Source organism: Oryx dammah, unplaced genomic scaffold (genome assembly GCF_014754425.2).
Source record: "Oryx dammah isolate SB20612 unplaced genomic scaffold, SCBI_Odam_1.1 HiC_scaffold_23, whole genome shotgun sequence".
In the NCBI taxonomy this organism is placed as follows: Eukaryota; Metazoa; Chordata; class Mammalia; order Artiodactyla; family Bovidae; genus Oryx; species Oryx dammah.
Genome location: NW_024070207.1, coordinates 84,502,463 through 84,521,082, shown reverse-complemented (window position 1 = coordinate 84,521,082; position 18,620 = coordinate 84,502,463). Strand labels below are relative to the sequence as shown.

At 38.8% G+C, this 18,620-nt stretch overlaps 1 protein-coding gene across 2 annotated transcripts in view; it reads left to right on the top strand.

The window, feature by feature from the left end:
• NBDY (negative regulator of P-body association) overlaps positions 1–9,534 on the top strand; it is a 65,867-nt gene extending 56,333 nt beyond the window's left edge. The window contains exons 3-4 of one of the 2 annotated variants that reach the window (XM_040266079.1): positions 1,807–1,855; positions 5,796–9,534. The gene's annotated coding sequence lies outside the window, so the exon portion shown is untranslated. The remainder of the gene's footprint in view (positions 1–1,806; positions 1,856–5,795) is intronic. The other variant, XM_040266078.1, reaches the window with a different exon arrangement.
• Positions 9,535–18,620: the final 9,086 nt, after the last annotated feature.

Here is an 18,620-nt window from a genome sequence, read left to right as displayed (position 1 = left end):
TTCCTCTGATATTGATTCTTTCTAGTATATTTTTAATTTAACTATTGTATTGTTCATCTCTTTGTTTTTTATTTATTTTTATTGAAGGATAATTGCTTTACAGAGTTTTGCTATTATCTGTCAAACCTCAACATGAATCAGCCATAGGTATACATATATCCCTTCCCTTTTGAAACTCCCTCCCATCTCCCTCCCCATCTTACCCCTCTAGGTTGATACAGAGCCCCTGTTTGAGTTTCCTGAGCCATACAGCAAGTTCCTGTTGGTTTTCTATTACATATGGTAATGTAAGTTTCTATGTTACTCTTTCCATACATCTCACCCTCTCCTCCCCTCTCCCCATGTCCATAAATCTATTCCCTATGTCTGTTTCTCCACTGTTGCCCTGTAAATAAATTCTTCAGTACCATTTTTCTAGATTCTGTATATATGTGTTAGAATACTGTTAGAATACAGTATTTGTCTTTCTCTTTCTGACTCACTTCACTATGTATAATAGGTTCCAGGTTCATCCACCTCATTAGAACTGACTCAAATGCATTCCTTTTTATGGCTGAGTAATATCCTATTGTGTATATATACCACAAGTTCTTTATCCATCATCTGTTGATGGACATCTAGGTTGTTTCCATGTTCTAGCTATTGTAAATAGTCCTGCAGTGAACAATGGGATACACGTGTCTCTTTCAATTTTGGTTTCCTCAGGGTATATGCCTAGGAGTGGGATTGCTGGATCATATGGTGGTTTTATTCCTAGTTTTTTAAGGAATCTCCATGCCATCTTCCATAGTGGCTGTATCAATTTACATTCCAACCAACAGTTAAAGCGTGTTCACTTTTCTCCACACCCTTTCCAGCATTTACTATTTGTAGACTTTTTGATGAGGGCCATTCTGACCGGTGTGAGGTGATATCTCATAGTTTTGATGTGCATTTCTCTAATAATGAGCAATGTTGAGCATCTTTTCACGTGTTTGTTAGCCATCTGTATGTCTCCTTTGGCGAGATGTCTGTTTAGGTCTTTTTCCCACTTTTTGATTGGGTTGTTTGTTTTTCTGGTATTGAGTTGTATGAGCTGCTTGTATATTTTAGAAATTAATCCTTTGTTAGTTGTTTCATTTGCTATTATTTTCTCCCATTCTGAGGGTTGCCTTTTCACTTTGCTTATAGTTTCCTTTGTTTGCTTTTAGTCCTTCTGCATCTTTGTTAAACATTTTTTGCATCCTCACAATCTCTACCTCCATTCTTTTCCTGAGATTTTGGATTATCTTCACTATCATTACTCTGAATTATTTTTCAGCATATTGCCTGTTTTCACTTCATTTAGTTGTTCTTCTGGGGTTTTATCTTGTTCCTTCATTTGGGTTATATTCCTCCCTTCATTTGGTATATATTCCTCTTTCATCTTTTTTTGTCTAACTTTCTGTGATTGCAGTTTCTTTTCTGCGAGCTGTTGGATTGTAGTTCTTGCTTCTATTGTCTACATTCTGTTGGATGAGGCTATCTAAGGGGCTTTTGCAGGCTTCTTGGTGAGAGGATCTGGTTCCTTCCTGCTGGTGGTTGGAGCTGGGTCCTGTCTCTCTGGTTGGCAGAGCTCTGCTCAGGAAGGCTTTACCAAGCCTGTGAGCTGATATGTGGGACTCTGTTCCCTCCCTGTTGGTTGTTTTGCCTGAGACATCCCAGCATTGAATCCTACAGGCTGTTAGGTGAGGCTAGGTCTTGAGTAGAAAATGGTATTCTGCAGGAAGGCTTGTACCAATGAGCACTTTCCAGAACTGTTGTCTACCAGTGTCTTTGTCCTTGCAGTGAGCCACAGCCACCACCAGCTCCACAGCAGACCCTCCAATACTAACAGGTAGGTGTGATCTAGTCTCTTATGAGGTCACTGATTTTTGCCCATGTGTCCTGATGCTCACAGGGTCTTGTTTTCCCCTCCAATATTGCAGTTTTTCTTTCTTCCTGTCTCATGGAATTCCTGTGATCACCCTCACTGTCCATCAAAGCCAGATTCTCTGGGGTCTCCTTCTCTTGTTGACAGAACCCCAGGCTGGGAATCCTGATGTGAGGCTCAGGACTTTCACTCTGTCTCATTGCCACTTCTGTTTTATCTTTGGATACCGGGTACCAATTTTTGGTAGATTCCTGTGTTTTTTTCTCGATTGTTCTTTAGCAATTAGCTGTGATTTTTATGTTTTAATGAGAGGGCATTGCTTATGTCCTCCACTCTGTCATTTTGTCAGCCATCTTTATAGCCTTAATCAAGGTCACTTTGGCAGTACATATGAGGCTTGTTTTGGGTACTACATGATGAACAGACCACACTGGCTGCCAGAATTTTATAATGTATATCAAGGTTTTACTTGGGTTCAGTCCTGTATATAGATCATCCAGATAGTCCCAGAAACATATTATGCTAACAAGACCATATCCTTGGAGGAGCTTCTAGTGGAGCGATGACAAGTGGGTGCATATTCCTGGGATAGAGAGAAAGAAGGGGCCTCCAGCCAAATCTTCCAACAGTTTCATTCACTCCGTGACCTAGAATTATTTATCTTTGACTTTAGCCATTTTAATTATGACTGTGTCTTGCTGTGGGTCTGTTTGGGTTTGATCTTTGTTTTCCTATACCTGAATATCTTTCCTTTTCCAGGTTTGGGAAATTTTCTTCTATAATTTTATTAAACGCATTTTTACCTCCTTATCTATCTCTTCTCTTTCTGGGACCCCTATAATGTGAGTGTTTGTATGCTTGATGTTATCCCCAAAATCTCTTAATCAGTTTCCATTTTTTAAAATTTGTTTTTCTTTTTCCTGTTGTGTTGTGCTGCTGACTTCTATTCTATCTTTCAGATAGAATACATTCTTCTATATGCATTCTTCTGTATCACCTAGTTTGCTGTTCACTCCTTCTAGTGTGTTTTTTATTTATTTTATTTTTACTTCTTAAAAAAATAATTTTATTTATTTATTTTTGTGCTAGGTGTTCATAGCTTAATAGGCTTTTCTCTAGTTGTGGTGAGTGGGGGATACTCTAGTTATGTTACACAGGCTTCTCATTTTAATGGCCTCTCTTGATGCAGAGTATTGGCTCTAGGGTGGATGGGCTTCAGTAGTTGCAGCCTGTGGGCTCAACAGTTGCGGATCTGGTTTCTAGAGCACAAGCTCAGTGATTGTGGCATGCAAGCTCAGTTGTCCTGCAGCATGTGGGATCCTCCCAGACCAGGGGGTCAAACCAATGTCTTCTTCATTGGCAGGTGGATACTCTACCACTGAGTCACTAGGGAAACCTTATTCTTTACTTCTGACTGATTTTATATATATATATATATATGTATTTTTTTCTGCTTCCTTGTTAAAATTTTCATTGTGCCCATCTATTCTCTTATATAATTTAGTTAGCATTGTTATTACTAATGCTTTTAATTCTTTATCTAATAAATTGTTCATTTCTGTTTTATTGGTTCCTTTTTTTCTTTTTCAATTGAGAAAAATTCTGTCTTCTCAATTTGCTTATTTTTCTCTGTCTCTATGAAATTAAGTAAATCAATTGTCTTGAAGGGATGTCCTTATGTGTGAGTCTATGTGTGCCCAGTGACTTTGGTGATAGAGCTAGATTTGATATGAACACAAGTCACATCTTTCCTCAGGGTGTGCTAGCATCTATCATCATGGTAGAAGATGGGGCTGGAGAGTCGGGCTAGGGCAGAAGGCAGATGTGAGGAGGGACTTTCCCTTTGTTCAGTGACTGCCGCCACCCTATTGGGGGTTGGGTCAGATCTCAGGTTGCTGGAACAGAAGCCCTGAGGGTTGAGTCTGAAGTACTTCAGTTCCCTTGAAGTGTGTATTCTTCTGCTTTCCAGCACAGGCTCCCTTAGCCCCAGAGAAGAGCAGTGCTGGGGCAAGAGGTAATGGTGTGAGTACTGAACAAGGGTCAGGGCACAGAGTATGGTATGGCAGTCTGGCCACTTTCAATGATCTGGTCTTCCTGTGATGTGCTGTCTATGCTATCAATCACAATGGTTGCCCAGTCCCTGCTCAGACATGCTTAGTGTCTGAGTCACTGTGGCATCTTATAGCTGAGCTCTTTCTTCATTTCTGACTGCTTTTGCTTTAGTGGGGAGTTTCAGTGTGAGCCAAATGGGGCTAGAGTGTTTGCTTGATTCAGGCTGGGGCACACACCAGATTGGTCATGGGAAATGAGTCAACGACCTGTGTGGTTTCAATTCAACCTTTCCTGCCCGTGTTTGGGAGCAAGCAAGCATTCAAGTGCTCATCACAAAGAGAGTCAAGGCTTCCCACAGCCCTCTTGTTAGTCCCACTGAGCCTTCAATCAGCCAAGGGGGCGCTTCCATTTGTCAGACCCCAGGGGTGGGTCATTCAGTATGTTGCTCAAACTACACAGTCTCCAGTGAATATCTATACATGTATAGTCTCTGTTTTCCTCTGAATCTTCTCCCAGAGGCACAAGTCCTAATCTGATCATTTCCCTTCCTACCCAATTCTTCATGTATCTTTCTTACAACCTTGATTGTTCAAGAGTCTTTCTGCTAGTATTCAGTTAGTTTTTAGTGAGAATTTTTTCCACTTGTAGATGTATTTTTGATATGTTCATGGGGGGAGGGCCACATCCTCCTACTCCACCATCTTGATTTGAGTCCTTAAAACACTTTTATATATAACACAGAAATACAAATAACTTGATAGAAAAATGTTCAAGGAACAGACAGTTCTTAGAAGGTAAAATATTAATGACCAATAATGATAATTATTTAACTTCCTTATTAATCATGGAAGTACAATTCAAGATATCATTTTTAGCACATTACATTTGCAACAATCAAAAATCTATGTAATCTGTTTTAGGGAGGATGTGGTGATATATACACTGGTTATGAGAGTGTGTATTTTTATATTAGCAGCATTAAAACTTTAAAAAGTGTGTACTCTTTGACACATAATTTACCTATGGAGCCTATGGGAAAATTCTTACAAATATGCTTTTTTATTATAAAGAAAAATTTCAAAGATAGAAATTTCTTTTGAGAGAGGAATGACTATTCTGTCATGCAGTATAATATTGTGAGCTGTTGAAATAGTAGGTCTATTTTGATAAAGAAAAATCATTGATATTTTATTAAGTGGGTTAAAATGAATTAAATTGCAGAATGAACTAATTTATATTCAAACTGTCTAAATTTTATATTACTGTAAGTACTATCTGTATGAACATTTAAATGCATAGAAAAGGATTTAGAAAGAACTGATACCTGTGATTTCTTTTAGAAATAAAACTGAAGAAAAGTAGAAGTTTGGTGACAAGGATAATTTTGTCTATGTTGTTTGAATTATATACTGTTCAATTATAAACCTGTATTATTTCTGTAAATAAATACAGATTTTCTGGAGAATAAAAGAACATGTTGATGGGTAATGGGGTCAGAATGGGGCCAGTTGATCAATTATGGCAGTCTAAAAAAATAAGTAATACAGAGGTAGACATCCTAGAACTTTTCTGAGGGAAAAATGCCTTGGGCAATGGAGACATCTGGTCTGTGTGTCAGATAAATCTTCATTGTGCAGGCAAATTTACATCAGGTATAAATAAGATGCCCGTTATTGGCATCTTATGACTTTGATTTAATGTTTATGAAGAAATACACTAATAATTTTGCTTCCCTTATAATCTATCTAGAAGGAAAGGTGGGATGTTACCTTCTCAAGAGACATATCTAATCTGGATGATTATTGCATTTCTCAATATAAATGAATAAACCGTCCTCTTTTATATCTTTCAGTCTTATGATATAATCATCGAAATTTCACCTCCTGTATTTGGATGGATTCTGGGACATGACCAGTAGATCTCTAAAATTGAAGACCCCAGCCTGGATTGTGGTGACCTCACCAAAGCAAATAATGCCTGTGAGGTGGTCCTGCAGCAGCCAGTCAATGCTCTCTTTTGGTGACACTCAGTCTTTGCTGTATAACTGAATTCTTATAAATCCATTAAGTTTCCAATAAAGTTTTTCTCTCATTTGCTGTTAGTTCTATATGACTACGATCTAGTAAATTTTGAATTTTCAGTAAAGGTTTCATAGTAATTCCAAGCATCAGTAAAATTGGTATCAAAGTATGAGCTTCTTCCTAAGAATTACCATTCACTCATTGTTTATAGTGTGAAAATACCAGAAGAATGAGGGGGGAGGATTGAGGGGAAATATGAAAAATAATTAAATGCCCAGCACATTCTCTTTACTGTCAACTTTTCTATGGTATCTTATCTATTCTATGGTATTCCTTATTCTTCTACATCTTAACTGCTTTCTTGGTCAAGATGGCTGCTGTGCTTTTTATTTGCTATTTTCCAATTTACTTCTAAAACACTCAGTATTAAACAAATAGATTATCTTAATTAAAAACATTAATAAAAATTATGATAAAAAATAAAAGGAAAACGGGAAAATTTCAGTCAGCAATTTTTAGTATTTTCACATTGTTCATGTGTTTTTCCATAAATCATAGAAAAATAAAGTTACATTTTGGGAGATCTTTATGTACATTAAATAATATAAAAATGATACAATAATTAAAACAATCTATTATTTATGTAGAAATGTGTACACAAGTCAATATAATGGGATATAAACCCCAGAAATGGACACATATAAGACTTTAAAGGTAATATTTCAAACGAGTGAGGAATGGCTGAATCATTCATTAAATTGTGTAAAGAATATCTGACTGATCATATGGGGAAAACACAGATTAGATCTCCCCCCTCACACCACGAATTTAAATTAAATACATCAAATCACAAAAATATTAGAAAAAAAACTTTGGTGAATATTTATATTATTGTGCAATGAGCATGCCCCATGCATAATAATTTAGTTTTTCAAAAGGTGATGTTTAAATATTTATGATGTAATAAATGCTACAAACTATGGAAATATAAAGGTGAGTAAGACAGTAGTCAGTGTAGCTTGCAGTCTAACAGTAAAGGCAGTTAATTAAACAAATTTATAAAGCGAGTCTGGATCTACATACAGAAGCTGCCTTCAGTGATCTCTCCTCATCTTTCAGTTCAGCATTCCTTTGCTTACTTCATTTTCAGCTTTTTTCTTCATATTGAGAAAGATGGTACTTCAGTACCTTCAGAATTATATTACATTAAGCTCACACACTCAGAAGGAGAGGCAATCTCTTTTCCAAGTCCCCATATTAATAGCTCCAAAAGTACTCAGTTTGACCTTGCTTGGATCACATATGAATTTATGGATGAATCACTATCCACTAGAATGGGTGCTCTGATTGCAGTTTAAAGATTATATTCTTGCCTCTATGGAGAGAGGAAGGTAGGGTTTCTGATCAACAGTCTCACCAGAGTCATACTGAATCAGGAAGTGGCAATTCCCAAAAGGAAGAGACACAAGACAGATTAAAAAGTAGTATATATATATCCACTAAGCTAGAAAATATTTCCTACTTGACAAATTAAAGAACAATTTAGCTAAACTATAAAGTAGATGGAGTGGTGAGAGATCAGACAGGAATGATAGGTAGAGGCGATCACGAGGATTTATGTAAATTGTTTTACAGAATTTAGATTTTATACCTATGTGTTTTTAAAATGTAATAAAATATACATAATATAAAATTTATCATTTAATCATTTAAATTAACTCTTTTTTAATTAAAAAATGTTTTTGACCATGCCATGTGGCATGTGGGATCTTAGTTCTCCCACCAGGGATTGAATCTGTGCTCCCCACAGTGGAAGCATGGAATCTCACTCACTGGACCACCAAGGAAGTCCCTAACCATTTTTTTAATTGGAGGATAATTGCTTTACAATAATGTGGTCTCTGCCATACATCAACACGAATCAGCCATTGTACATTTATACAGAGTTAATATGCAATTGTCACCACCATCCATTCTCAAGAATTTTTCATTTTCCCAAACTGAAATTCTCTATTCATAAAACAGTAACTCTCCATTCCTCCCTCCCCCCAGTTCCTGGAAACCACCATTTTATTTTTTGTTTCTATGAATTGAACTACTCTATGTACCTCGTATCAGTGGAATTATACAATATTTGTATATAGCTTATTTCACTTTGTATAACCTCTTCAAGTTCCATCCATGTTGTAGCAATGTATCAGAATGCCTTCCCTTTTTTAAATTGTGGTAAAATATGCACAACATAAAATTATCAATTCCTAACTGTACAGCTTAGTAGTATTGAATATATTCATATCATACAATCCATCTCAAATCCCTTTTCAACTTGCAAAGTGAAAATTCTATGCACATTACATAATAATTCATTTACCTCTATACCAAGCCACTGGCAGACAACATTTCACTTTCTGTTTCTATGAGACTGACTACTCTAGATACCTCATATAAGTATAATAATACAGTATATATATATTTTTGTGATGTGATTGGCTTATTTCACTTGGCGTAATGTCCTCAATTCATGTTGCACCATGTGACAAGACTTCCTTCTTTAAAAGATTATTTTTTTGTAAACACTTTATTTTTTTAGAACAGTTTTAGGCTCACAGAAAAATTAAGTGTAAAGTATAGAGTTCCCATGCATTCCCACCCCAATAGGTGCATAAACTCCCCCATCATCACCCACTAGAGTGGTGTATTTGTCACAACTGATGAACCTAAATTGACCCATTGTAATCCACAGTTTACACTAGGATTATCTCCTAGTGTTTTACAATAAGTTTTACATTCTGTGGGTTTGGACAAAGGTATAATAATATGTGTACATCATTATAGTAGTGCACAGAGTATTTACACCACAATAAATATCACCTGTGCTCCACTGATTCATCCCTCCTCTCCCTACCACCAAATCCTGACAACCACTTTTTCCTGACTCCATAGATTTGCTTTTTCCTGAGTGTTATGTCTCTGGAATCATACAATATATACTCCATTCAGATTGGCCTTTTTCACTTAGTAATATGCATTTAAGTATCTTTCATGTCTTCATGGCATGATAGCTCATTTATTTTTATTGCAAATAATATTCAATTGTTTTGATGTACGACAGTTTATAAATCCATTCACTTATTGAAAGACTTCTTGGGTGCTTCCAAGTTCTGGAAATTATGAATAAAGCTCCCATAAACATCCTTGTGCAGATTTTTATTTGGACATAAGTTTTCAATTCTTTGGGTAAACATCGAGTGCAATTGATGAACTGTAGGAAAAGAATTGGATTAGTTTTGTAAGAAATCAAAAACTGCTGACCAAAGTGGTGGTACAGTTTTGCATTCCAACAAGGGATGAATTAGTGTTCCTATTGCTCTTCATATCCTAGCCAGCATTAGCTACTTTCAGTGTTCTGTGTTTTGGTTATGCTAATAGGTGTGTAGTGGTATCTTACTGTTGCTTAAACTTATATTTCCCTGATGACATATGATGTGGAACACTTTTTCATATGCTTCTTTGTCATGTGTATATCATCATTGATGCTATGTCTGATAAAGTTTTTGCCTCATTTTTTAATCATGTTTTTTGCTGCCTTATTGGTGAGTTTTAATTATTTGTATTGTTGAGTAACATTCCTTGATTACATGATTTTTTTTTCTTGTGGAGAGCTCTAAATTTCTTGTATTTAAAGTAACACTGGTTTATAACATTGTGTAAGTTTCATGTATACAATATTATATTTCAACTTCTTTATACTATAGCCTGATCACCACAAAAAGTTTAGTTTTCATTTATCATTATATAGTTGACCACTTGACCAATTTTATCTTCCCCCACCCACCTACCCCACTGGTAACTATTAATATGTTCTCTGTATCTATATGTCTAATTTTGTTTGTTCATTCAGGAGCAGACCAATCATCTTGTGCTCAAGCTGCAGCTCAGCCAGTCAAATCATGTGTCTCTGAGGGTGTTGGTGTGGCCATTTTCCCTAAGGTAGGAGATTTACAACACAAGAGTCCAGTTCCCAATTGAAGGCCTGTTTTAGATGGACAATCTCTCAGCCTGGGCAAGGGGTGGAGTCTAGAGTCCATGTCCCATGCCTGGCAGTTCGAGTGATTCTCAACTGGAAAAACGTCTGGGAAGGTCAGAATGAAAGCAAGTTTATTAGTCCTCATCCACCTCCACCATCCGAACCTCCACTTATTGATTCAAGGGCAAATAAGTTCTTTTCTTATTCTGTTAACTCTTTGGGAATAGGAACTCCTTTAAAACCTCCAAGGAAAGCATGGACCTTATCCCTTGAAAAGCACCCATTCTGCTTTGCCTTCACAAGGATGTCTCCTGACCCTTCTCCCCCTTGGAGGCCCAGACATCACCCTGGTTCTGATTCCCTAGTGAAAGATTGCAGGTGGCCCCCATCCAAGCATCATTGCATTTTAAGTTTTATTCACTGTGCAGGCATGATGAAAGAACTTGTAGGAAAAGAGGACCTCAGGGCCTGCCAAATCCTGGGGAAAGCAGAGCAATCAGGGAAGGCAACTGGGTTCTGAACAGTCTTTGTGAGGAAAGGCACATTTAAAAGACTAGCGTTTCAGGATGTCTCATTCTTTTTAATGTGACAAATAGTCGAACTTTCCCTTTTCAAGGCTTGGGCTCTGCTGAATCCACTCTTTCATAGTCCAGGCTCAAAACCATCTCCAAGAAAAAGAAATGCAAAAAGGCAAAACGGTTATCTGAGGAGGCCTTACAAATAGCTGAGAAAAGAAGAGAAGTGAAAGGCAAAGGAGAAAAGGAAGTTAAATGTGAAAGTCGCTCAGTCATGTCTGACTCTTTGCAAGCCCATGGACTGTCCATGGAATTTTCCAGGCCAGAGTACTGTAGCAGGTAGCCTTTCCTTTCTCCAGGGCCTCTTCCAATCCCAGGGATCAAACCCAGGTCTCCTGCATTGCAGGTGGATTCTTTACCAGGTGAGCCACAAGGGAAGCCCATCTGAATGCAGACAAGATATGTCTTGGTTTACCTATAGACTTCCTTTGTGTTGAGCTATCCTGAGGCAGTACCATTGTAAATGACTGTGTGGAGTATCTTTGGGCACAAACCTGTTGTGCTTTTCAGAATAATTTTTACTTTCATTTTGTTTTTGTAAAATAGAGCTCCCTAGGGGGCCTTATTGGGGAAAAGCCAGTGATTATTTTTGAAGTATCTGGTTTACAGGGTACTTTTAACCTAGGCCTGCTTTTAACTTCCTCTACTATCCTAAGACTTTTATAAGGCTAGTTTGCAGTAATTTGCATTTTTTGGTCTTAGATCCATTGTCTTGCCTGCTCTTGTGATTGAAATGTAATGAAGTAGTTAAAGCACATTCTTTCACATTTGTCCAACTGTGAAAAAGCTTTAATAGATGGTGTGGCAAAACAGAGAAAAGAGAAAATTCCATGTTTGAATTCAGTTTCTAGGTGAGAGAGTGGCTTAGAAGGACTCTGACCTGCAAGACACTCATAAAATGGCACCCCCACTCTTGAATGAAGACTACTTTCTCAGCCTGACCTCTAATGCTCTTGATGACTTGCTTTCCAGCTTCATTATTTACTACTCTTGAACCATTTACTACCATTTCCTGCTTCTTATGCTACAGGCCATTTTGCTCAGAATTCCAAGTTATCTCATTGTTTATATTTTGACAGTGTGTTTCCTTTTTGCTTTCTCTTCAATTTCCTGTCTCATTCTGAACTGGTAGATAAAATGTCAGCTTGTTAGTTAGATACACACAAAAGTGTTATTACTAACTGGGTACATGGACATTAAGGCATTAAGCATACACAAACAAGGACCCTTGGTGAGAACTGCTGCTGCTGCTGCTAAGTCACTTCAGTCTTGTCCATCTGTGCAACTCCATAGACGGCAGCCCACCAGGCTCCCCCATCCCTGGGATTCTCCAGGCAAGAATACTGGAGTGGGTTGCCATTTCCTTCTCCAGTGCATGAAGGTGAAGTCGCTCAGTCGTGTCCGACTCTCAGTGACCCACATGGACTGTAACCTACCAGACTCCTCCGTCCATGGGATTCTCTAGGCAAGAATACTGGAGTGGATTGCCATTTCCTTCTCCATTGGGGAAAAGAGAACAATAGAATTCTGGAGCTGTTTGGGCCTTTGCCAATTATTTTGTTCAAATCCTTATTGTACTGAGTACTAAACCAGTCTAGAGAGAAAAAAGGATTTAGAACACATAGTACTATCCTTTAAGAAAAAAAAAAAAAAAACGAAACTGAAAATCTGTCTCACAGTAATGTCTGACTCTTTGCAATCCCATGGACTGTAGCCTGCCCAGTTCCTCTGTCCATGGAATTCTCCAGGCAGTAGTGATGCAGTGTGTTGCCATTTCCTTCTCCAGAGAATCTTCTCAACCCAGGGATTGGACCCAGGTCTCCTCTACTGCAGGCAGATTCTTTATCAGTTGAGCCAGGCCTTAAATGAATATTTCTTGATTCCTGGGCCTAGGTGCTACTGCTGCTACTTTTCTCCTCCCTCATTTCTTATTTCAAAAGGAAATAAAATATTTGAGATGTATTGTAGCCCTTATTATGTGCTTTACACATATTTTTCCCTTTGACCCTGAACTGAAGTCAATGTATGCCCTTTCTACTAATGTTTCTAACTTCACTACATATGTATCTCAAAAATGTATATAATAGTACTTTTTCTGATACAATAATGATTCACATCATTAATTCATTCAAGGTACCCCTTTCATGATTTTTCCATACTTTTATACTACTTATTTCCTTTCCCATGGAAAAGAAATGCAAAAAAGCAAAATGGCTGTCTGGGGAGGCCTTACAAATAGCTGTGAAAAAGAGAGAGGCAAAAACGAAAGGAGAAAAGGAAAGATATAAGCATCTGAATGCAGAGTTCCAGAGAATAGCAAGAAGAGATAAGAAAGCTTTCTTCAGCAATCAATGCAAAGAAATAGAGGAAAATAACAGAATGGGAAAGAATAGAGATCTCTTCAAGGAAATTAGAGATACCAAGGGAACATGTCATGTAAAGATGGGCTCGATAAAGGACAAAAATGGTCTGGACCTAAGAGAAGCAGAAGATATTAAGAAGAGGTGGCAAGAATACACAGAAGAACTGTACAAAAAAGATCTTCATGACCCAGATAATCACAATGGTGTGATCACTCATCTAGAGCCAGACATCCTGGAATGTGAAGTCAAGTGGGCCTCAGGAAGCATCACTACGAACAAAGCTAGTGGAGGTGATGCAATTCCAGTGGAGCTGTTTCAAATCCTGAAAGATGACGCTGTGAAAGTGCTGCACTCAATAAGCCAACAAATTTGGAAAACTCATCAGTGGCCACAGGACTGGAAAAGGTCAGTTTTCATTCTAATCCCAAAGAAAGGCAATGCCAAAGAATGCTCAAACTACTGCACAATTGCACTCATCTCACATGCTAGTAAAGTAAAGCTCAAAATTCTCCAAGCCAGGCTTCAGCAATACATGAACTGTGAACTTCCTGATGTTCAAGCTGGTTTTAGAAAAGGCAGAGGAACCAGAGATCAAATTGCCAACATCCGCTGGATCATGGAACAAGCAAGAGAGTTCCAGAAAAACATCTATTTCTGCTTTATTGACTATGCCAAAGCCTTTGACTGTGTGGATCACAATAAACTGTGGAAAATTCTGAAAGAGATGGGAATAGCAGACCACCTGACCTGCCTCTTGAGAAATCTGTATGCAGGTCAGGAAGCAATAGTTAGAACTGGACATGGGACAACAGACTGGTTCCAAATAGGAAAAGGAGTACGTCAAGGCTGTATATTGTCACCCTGCTTATTTAACTTATATACAGAGTATATCATGAGAAACACTGGACTGGAAGAAACACAAGCTGGAATCAAGATTGCCAGGAGAAATATCAATAAGCTCAGATATGCAGATGACACCACCCTTATGGCAGAAAGTGAAGAGGAACTAAAGAGCCTCTTGATGAAAGTGAAACTGGAGAGTGAAAAAGTTGGCTTAAAGCTCAACATTCAGAAAACGAAGATCATGGCATCTGGTCCCATCACTTCTGGAAATAGATGGGGAAACAGTGGAAACAGTGTCAGACTTTATTTTTCTGGGCTCCAAAATCACTGCAGATGGTGACTGCAGCCATGAGATTAAAGGACGTTTACTCCTTGGAAGAAAAGTTATGACCAACCTAGATAGCATATTCAAAAGCAGAGACATTACTTTGCCAACTAAGGTCCGTCTAGTCAAGGCTATGGTTTTACCTGTGGTCATGTATGGATGTGAGAGTTGGACTGTCAAGAAGACTGAGCGCCAAAGAATTGATGCTTTTGAACTGTGGTGTTGGAGAAGGCTTTTGAGAGTCCCTTGGACTGCAAGGAGATCCAACCAGTCCATTCTGAAGGAGATCAGCCCTGAGATTTCTTTGGAAGGAACGATGCTAAAGCTGAAGCTCCAGTACTTTGGCCACCTCATGCGAAGAGTTGACTCATTGGAAAAGACTCTGATGCTGGGAGGGATTGGGGGCAGGAGGAAAAGGGGACGACAGAGGATGAGATGGCTGGATGGCATCACTGACTCAATGGACGTGAGTCTGAGTGAACTCAGGGAGTTGGTGATGGACAGGGAGGCCTGGCGTGCTGCGATTCATGGGGTAACAAAGAGTCGGACATGACTGAGTGACTGAACTGAACCATACTACTTGTACTGCATTTTTTTTCTTTATAAGATGCATTTAACTATTAAATTATTTCCCAGAATAATGCACCATCTAGTGACATGTGGACAACTGCTCTGATATCTTTGAGATAACTTATGCCTTAGATCATCTACAATCATCTAAAAGTCTACTATTGGTACTGCAGTTTAGAAACCATTACACTATTCTCACATGGTATAAATATGTGTCCATACAGTGGTGTTTATCTCTGATTAATAGGGTTTTTATATTTCATTGTTATGACAAGGAAATTTTCTACCTGTAACTTCATCTGTAACATGACACTCTTGACCTGCTGTCAAGATTCTCTCCTTGACAAAATTCTACTCAGGCTCTTTTGATCTCTCTTCTCAACTAGACCTTGACTTTTGGGCTTCCGTATTTATCTCTGTATTATCAGTTTTAGCAAGAATCTTGCTAAGTAAGTTTAGCCGGAATTCCTAGCCTCAATATCTAAGTGGTTTCCTCTTCCCACACATCTCCCATATGATGTCTGATCACGCTGGCCTGCCTTCAACAAGAATTCTGTTTGGTCAGTTTAGCCAGAATCCTCTTACTTCTGATGTTTCCTCTTAGTGGTTTTACAACCACTGACCACTCGCCTCCATCATCGCCATCACCATGTCCCTTGGATTAAAATTCACTTCTTTCCTTGCTGTATTCAAAGTTAAGTCTGATCTCCCTCGTCCACTGCAAGACACCATTACAATGATCCCTATACTTACGACAACAGTCCTCCATTGAATGAAGTTTTTCTTACCATCTATAACAAGGGCCATGAATAATTTTTTCTTTAACAGTTATGGTGCCCAAACCCAGATGAGATCAGATTTATCACTGGATCCCCAGATCTCACTCAGGACTCTAAGTGAGTATGTTTGTAGCCTTTGACTTCACTTCTGACTGACTGGTCAGGTGTCCATTGGTCAATCTGACTCCTACACCATTGCTCTGAACAAATATCTGTTGAAGTTGGTAAGGACAGATTTTGATTCTTAACATTCTGGGTAATATTCTAAAAGTCGAGTAGAAGTCCCAGACAGAGGTTGCATTTAAGTACTAGGATCTCTATAATAAACAGATTAGAATCCCAGGCTTCTTTGTTTGAAAGATACCTGCTAGGCTAAAAGTCTTTCTTCCTGACTCTCTCCTTAATTGGGGGATTATTCCCTCACTCACTGGGGTGGAAGTTCTTCTGGGTCCTTTTTAAAAAAAATAATTTATTTTAATTAGAAGCCATATATCGACATGAATCAGCAATGGGTGTACATGTGTCCCCCCATCTCAAAAATCCCTCTCGCCTCCCTCCCCATCCCATCACTCTGGGTTGTCCCAGAGCACCAGTTTAGAGTGCCCTGCTTTCTGTATCAAATTTACACTGGTCATCTGTTTTACATATGGTAATATACATGTTTCAATGCTGTTCTCTCACATCATTCCACCCTCAGCCTCTGCCACATAGTCCAAAAGTTTGTTCTTTACATCATTGTATCTTTTGCTGTCTTGCATATCAGTTCAGTTCAGTCACTCAGTCGTGTCCGACTCTTTGCGACCCCATGAATCGCAGCACGCCAGGCCTCCCTGTACATCACCATCTCGCAGAGTTCACTCAGACTCATGTCCATCGAGTCCGTGATGCCATCCAGCCATCTCATCCTCGATAGTCCCTTTCTCCTCCTGCTCCCAATCCCTCCCAGCATCAGAGTATTTTCCAATGAGTCAACACTTCACATGAGGTGGCCAAAGTACTGGAGTTTCAGCTTCAGCATCATTCCTTCCAAAGAAATCCCAGGGTTGATCTCCTTCAAAATGGACTGGTTGGATCTCCTTGCAGTCCAAGGGACTCTGAAGAGTCTTCTCCAACACCACAGTTCAAAAGCATCAATTCCTAGGCGCTCAGCCTTCTTCACAGTCCAACTCTCACATCCATACATGACCACAGGAAGAACCATAGCTTTGACTAGACGGACCTTAGTCGGCAAAGTAATGTCTCTGCTTTTGAATATACTATCTAGGTTAGTCATAACTTTTCTTCCAAGGAGTAAATGTCTTTTAATCTCATGGCTGCAGTCACCATCTGCATTGATCTTGGAGCCCCCCAAAATAAAGTCTGACACTGTTTCCACTGTTTCCCCATCTATTTCCCATGAAGTGATGGGACCGGATGTCATGATTTTCGTTTACTGAATGTTGAGCTTTAAGCCAAATTTTTCGCTCTCCTCTTTCACTTTCATCAAGAGGCTTTTTAGCTCCTCTTCACTTTTTGCCATAAGGTGGTGTCATCTGCATATCTGAGGTTATTGATATTTCTCCCAGCAATCTTGATTCCAGCTTGTGTTTCTTCCAGTCCAGCGTTTCTCATGATGTATTCTGCATATAAGTTAAATAAGCAGGGTGACAATATACAGCTTTGACGTACTCCTTTTCCTATTTGGAACCAGTCTGTTGTCCCATGTCCAGTTCTAACTGTTGCTTCCTGACCTGCATGCAGATCTCTCAAGAGGCAGGTCAGGTGGTCTGGTATTCCCATCTCTTTCAGAATTTTCCACAGTTTATTGTGATCCACACAGTCAAAGGCTTTGGCATAGTCAATAAAGCAGAAATAGATGTTTTTCTGGAACTCTCTTGCTTTTTCCATGATCCAGCGGATGTTGGCAATTTGATCTCTGGTTCCTCTGCCTTTTCCAAAACCAGCTTGAACATCAGGGAGTTCACAGTTCATGTATTGCTGAAGCCTGGCTTGGAGAATTTTGAGCATTACTTTACTAGCGTGTGAGATGAGTGCAATTGTGCGGTAGTTTGAGCATTCTTTGGCATTGCCTTTCTTTGGGATTGGAATGAAAACTGACCTTTTCTAGTCCTGTGGCCACTACTGAATTTTCCAAATTTGCTGGCATATTGTGTGCAGCACTTTTACAGCATCATCCCTCAGGACTTGAAACAGCTCCACTGGAATTGCATCACCTCCACTAGCTTTGTTTGTAGTGATGCTTTCTAAGGCCCACTTGACTTCACATTCCAAGTTGTCTGGCTCTAGATTAGTGATCACATAATCATGATTATCTGGGTCATGAAGATCTTTTTTGTATAGTTCTTCTGTGTATTCTTGCCACCTCTTCTTAATATCTTCTGCTTCTCTTAGGTCCAGACCATTTCTGTCCTTTATCGAGCCCATCTTTGCATGAAATATTCCCTTGATATCTCTAATTTCCTTGAAGAGATCTCTAGTCTTTCCCATTCTGTTGTTTTCCTCGATTTCTTTGCATTGATCGCTGAAGAAGGCCTTCTTATCTCTTCTTGATATTCTTTGGAATTCTGCATTCAGATGCTTATATCTTTCCTTTTCTCCTTTGATTTTTGCCTCTCTCTTTTTCACAGCTATTTGTAAGGCCTCCCCAGACAGCCATTTTGCTTTTTTGCATTTCTTTTCCATGGGGATGGTCTTGATCCCTGTCTCCTGTACAATGTCACGAACCTCATTCCATAGTTCATCAGGCACTCTATCAGATCTAGGCCCTTAAATCTATTTCTCACTTCCACTGTATAATCATAAGGGATTTGATTTAGGTCATACCTGAATGGTCTCCACATATTTGCGTTAATATACTGCATTGTTGTTTCTTTTTCTGACTTACTTCACCCTGTATAATAGGCTCCAGTTTCATCCACCTCATTAGAACTGATTCAAATGCTTTCATTTTTATAGCTGAGTAATATTCCATTGTGTATATGTACCACAATTTCCTTATCCATTCATCTGCCGATGGACATCTAAGTTGCTTCCATGTCCTGGCTATTGTAAACACTGCTGCAGTAAACACTGGGGCACATGTGTCTCTTTCAATTCTGGTTTCCTCGGTATGCATGCCCAGCAGTGGGATTGCTGGATCGTATGGCAGTTCTATTTCCAGGTTTTTAAGGAATC